General features: G+C 35.8%; 1 pseudogene; it reads left to right on the top strand.

The window, feature by feature from the left end:
- Positions 1–2,757: 2,757 nt before the first annotated feature.
- On the top strand, positions 2,758–4,267 carry LOC131046694 ((R,S)-reticuline 7-O-methyltransferase-like; annotated as a pseudogene).
- The last annotated feature ends 741 nt before the right edge of the window (positions 4,268–5,008 follow it).

Raw genomic sequence — 5,008 nt, 5'->3', positions numbered from 1 at the left:
TTATGCAGACCCTCAACTACCAAGGAAGCATAGTCAAAAGGCCTATTGATATCTCTACTTTGAATATCCATACAAATCATCAGCATCCAATTTGGAATCAAGTTCCTAGCATCTACAACACGTACTAGACATAAGGCATAGAATGTGTCCAAAAAATAATTGATAAATAAATTGTATTGTAAGGGGCAGTCTGTTGTGGTGTCAACTTTGTTATCATCCCCATTTATGTGTGGAGGCCCGAATGATGCCAATTTTCGTCTATATAAGAGCTCATTTTTCTTGTATTCTTTAGCTAACTCATGTGGATCAATAGCCCAATCTATGTTAGGGTTTAGCATAAAAACTTCATTGATGACATACTAGTGATTTATGTTAGCCTATCACCTTCACTAGACACAATCACTCTAGTATCAAGCTTGTAATTTGCAGCAATTGCAATGATCAATTTAGTGTTTACATATACATTTGGAACTACAAGCTTTGCCAAATTGCAATTCCAGATATTTGATATTGGGACTCTCTCTTTCTTCTTATTGTACCCTCTTCTCCATAGGCTGAAACCCCATGGTAGAATCAATGCATCTCTAATTCCTGCAGAATTTTCAACAATCAATTCATCTGGTTTGGACCCAAGCTTAGACCTCTTCTACATCTCTATTCATCCAAGAAATTGGATGATTATTTCCTCAAAGAATTTCTAGGGTTAGGGTTTATGTGCAGACTCAATGAAACAATAACAAGAAGCTCTTGAAATTCGATTCAGGTTTAAACCTTTAGCACTTAGTTAGCTATAAACAATCTAGAATTATGCAGAGAAAACCTAAATGCTAAAAGGTATGCAGCAGAATGCAGACAATGATCGCTTTTCAGAAACCCTAATTGTGATAGTAAAGAAGCACAAAATAACTTAGAGCATATACAGAGCACTGTAAATGTGAATTAGAGAAGGAATGGTGCTAAAATAGGTGAAAGATGTGGATCATAATGGGAAAATTGGACCCATTTACTACAGTCACGTAGGCTAGTGTGTTGGCAGGAGAGAGTCGTTGTAATTCATATTTGAACGTTGGGACTCCAACAATAAACTCCCAATCAGTCAACGACGAATGAGAAGCGGACACGTAGAAATTTTAATGTTTTTTATTTTTCCCTTAGTTCTCAAGCCTTCGCGGAGTTGCAGAACTAACATAGCCATGCATCCCTTCCCAATCACATAATTACATAGAGATCCTAACCGTTGATCTTCTACGAAATCATCTTCCTTTATCGCACTTAGAAGTGGGGAGAATTTGACCCACATTCTAATTACATTTCTCAGCTATCCATGTGTTCATGTTTCATTTGCTCTCACTAACTGACATCATCCTGCACAGGACTCATATGCCATGTCTGTAGTGGATTTGCGGAGTTAACTTGCAGGTGCACCTTTTGGCAATCATGCAATCACGCGATCATCAGGTCCATCAATCTCATTCAAGTTGCTTGCTACATATGTTACAAAGGATGCGACCCTACCGGGCCTACCTTTCTGTCTATCATCGTGACATCCATGTGTCATGTGTTCATTTGTCCACATATAAGCATAGAAATCTCGAGAGGGTCCCACTACCCATGTAAGTGGTGGGCTTGTGGAATTAACCTCAACAAGAAACTTCTATTAGTAGCGTAGTTGCATGATAATCTGGGTTGTCGGTTCACTAAGAAGTAACTAATATATATCATAGAGATATCAGACCCACCTTTGTTTACATGTCCACGACCGCCGATCTGGCTAGAGCTTTTTAGTCCATGTGGTATGTGATCTATTCAAATGGCACCCAAGTACCAGGTAGGAAGGTGGGGTTGCGGAGTTAGCATTAACAGGCCAATTGACCTAATCACACAACCGCACATAAATGAAAGTTGTAGATTTGGTCAAAGATGAGGGAAAATTATGCAACAAAAGGAAAGGGTCAAACAGAATAGCTAACACAAGGGGCCGGTCAGCAGAATGACATAATAGGCCTAAAAGATAACTTAAACCACCAGAAATCAGCTGCTGAAGGTCACTACCTGAAAAGACCAAAAAGAAAATGTAGCAGGGCTAGGACTTAGTGTTTAAGGTTTTAGGCTTAAAATATGCAAAGAACTTAAACCCTAGACCATTCTTAGAGAATAAACTTCAAAATACATCCCAACAGAACCCATGTAGAGATAAGAAAATAGTTACTATGCTTCAACGTCAACTACATTTGATGCATCCAATTCATTTAGAGGCAATTCATCGTACAAAGTAGTGGGAGAATCTATATGGTCATGGTTAACATACCTTACATTGTATTCTCATTTGATCCTCTCTCATTATTTTATAATTTCCTCTATAGATGACCAACTCCAACAACAATGATGCGGAATGGTTTATAAATGGAGTTCATCCCAACAAAAGAACCCCAAAAGCCTCTGAATGCATGTGAACCAAGTATAGATTCTTTGAATAGGCGAACATATCTGGAAAAGCGTGCTTGATTCATGACATTTACAAATTGATTTTATATTTCTTCAACAGATTTTTTGAGAGACAGTCAAGATGAGTAGGCAAATTGTTTGAGGTTTTATTTTATTTAGATAGCTTCCCCATATTTTTCAAATTCTAACTGCAATTATGGTAACTGAAGTTACAGGTTGAAAGTAATTATAAATAGTTGTTCTCATTCTCATTTGTGAAGCACATTGCATTTTGATTGAATCCATGCATTATGAACTTTTACTTGCTTCTCAATGGCTCCTCCACTTACAGTTAAGATTCCCCAGGTTTCTGAACAAGAAGCCCAAATGGATAAGCTAAAACTGTATGACATAATGCTCGGCTCATCTAAGCTCATGGCTGTGAGAGCTGTTGTTTTGCTGAATATTCTGGACATAATTGATGAGGCTTCAGGCTCTCTTACCGTAGAAGAAATTGTTGCTCATATTTCAGAGTCCACCAAAGAAGAAAGCCCCCCTCCCATAGAATATTTGTTTCGTCTTCTGAGATTTCTAGCCTCCCAGGAAGTGTTTATTGAGATCCTACACCAGGAGGACTTCAGGCAAACTAGATATGGCCTCACAGGCGTTTCTAGATTACTTGTTAAGGAAACAAGAAAAGGTGGTCTATCCGTGCAAAACTATGTTCCATGGTTGTTGGCATTCAACAATCATAGTAGCCTCCAGGGATGGCTGCATCTGCATGAGTCTGTGTTATAAGGCAGCAGCGCCTTCAGTAAGGCTTTTGGTATGAGTTATTGGGACTACATTGCAAACAATCTTGAAGCCAACAAGACATTGAACGAGGCCATGTCCTGTGACACTCGTGATGTCATGTCTAGTGTTTTCAATATTTATGAGGAGGGATTTAAGAAGATTAGTTCTTTGGTTGATGTTGGGGGAGGTCTGGGCTCTGCCTTGTCCATTATTGTGGGCAATTACAAACACATTAGAGGAATTAATTATGACTTGCCTTATGTCATTGCCTCTACACTTCCTATCGCTGGTAAGGTTGAACTTGGTCCATTACTTTTCTAAGAGTAGATGTGTTATTGTCAAGAACCTCCTAACTCTGTAGGCTTAATTAGTCTTGGGCCATTTTAGTTTCGTTTAAAAGAAAAAGATTGGGTTCACAATTATGCCATCTTCTTATTGATTAGTACATATAAATATGAATAATTATTGTTTATTAATATAATATTTTGTGCGTCAAAATGATAGTAAGCTAATATAGTGTTTTTTTTTAAATTATAGGAGTTCAACATCTCATTGTAAGCTAATATGGGTTGGTTTTTAACATTGTACGAGTACAACATGTGAGTGGCAATATGTTTGAACCTATTCCATCAGCTGATGCAATCTTTATCAAGGTATATAATCTTAGGTTATATTTGCATCAATTTTATAATTTTAAAGAGTAACTTAAATTGAATTGAAAATTTAATTGCAGTCGGTTTTGCATGATTGGAGTGATGATGATTGTGTAAGAGTGTTGAGAAGTTGCTATGAGGCTATACCATAAAATGGAAAAGTTATAATCGTTGATGCCCTTAATGCTGAAGGAAAAAAAGATGAAGATAACAAAGAAAATCTTCTAAGGGGAGTGGGACTGGCATTTGATATGGAAATGATGCTATTGAGTACTGGTGGAAAGGAGCGAACAGAGATGGAATTTAAACAAATTCTTAGCAAAGCAAGTTTCAAAAGCTACACCATCTTCAAATTACCATCTTTTCAAAACATTATTGAGTTTTTCAAGTTCTGAATTAGTTGAGTGTTTGTTCAATAGTCACATTATTAGTGATGTATTAGATGCTCCATGTATGTTCAGAGTACTTGGTTATAATATTATATAAATAAATTACTATCATCACTTAAAGGAATGATAAATGCATCATTCTTTTAGGGGAGATATAATTACTAGTTCCTAGAGCTCTTTGGATTGGTTTAGTTTCAAACCACCTCAAGTTAGTTGATCTTTTGTTGTTCTTTCTCTTCCTCAATTGTGATGTGAGTGTTGTGGGTTAATTCTAGCCCATGGGTTATTTGTTCTATGGTAGTCATCATAGTTATACTTTTTATTAGTTTTGTATAAGGTTTTGGGTCCTTTCAAAACCTACCTTTTATGTTCTACAAAAAAAAGGGTTTTTAATTGTAAACATATATAGTCCCATGTGTTATTATATTCATACTCAATTTTTTTATTTTTTTTATGGAAAATTCATCATGATAATTTTTATCACACCAAGAGTGATACAACAATAGTGTGTTTTACTTTGTTGCTTAAATTAAATATTCTATCTACCATTTTAAACTAAATTTTTACTTTCATCACTCATATCAAGTGAATTGATAATATTTTCAAGATGATGTGGACTAATAAATTTTAAGGTAGATATATATATATATATATATATATATATATACATCATGGGAGACAAAAATCCGTACATCTATTGAACCTGAATGGGAGAAAAAAAATTCCCATGTTGTCTTATAAACTTAA

Source organism: Cryptomeria japonica, chromosome 7, assembly GCF_030272615.1.
Source record: "Cryptomeria japonica chromosome 7, Sugi_1.0, whole genome shotgun sequence".
Taxonomy (NCBI): Eukaryota; Viridiplantae; Streptophyta; class Pinopsida; order Cupressales; family Cupressaceae; genus Cryptomeria; species Cryptomeria japonica.
Note: the sequence above shows the minus strand (reverse complement) of the source record. Positions and strands in the feature narration are given on the sequence as shown.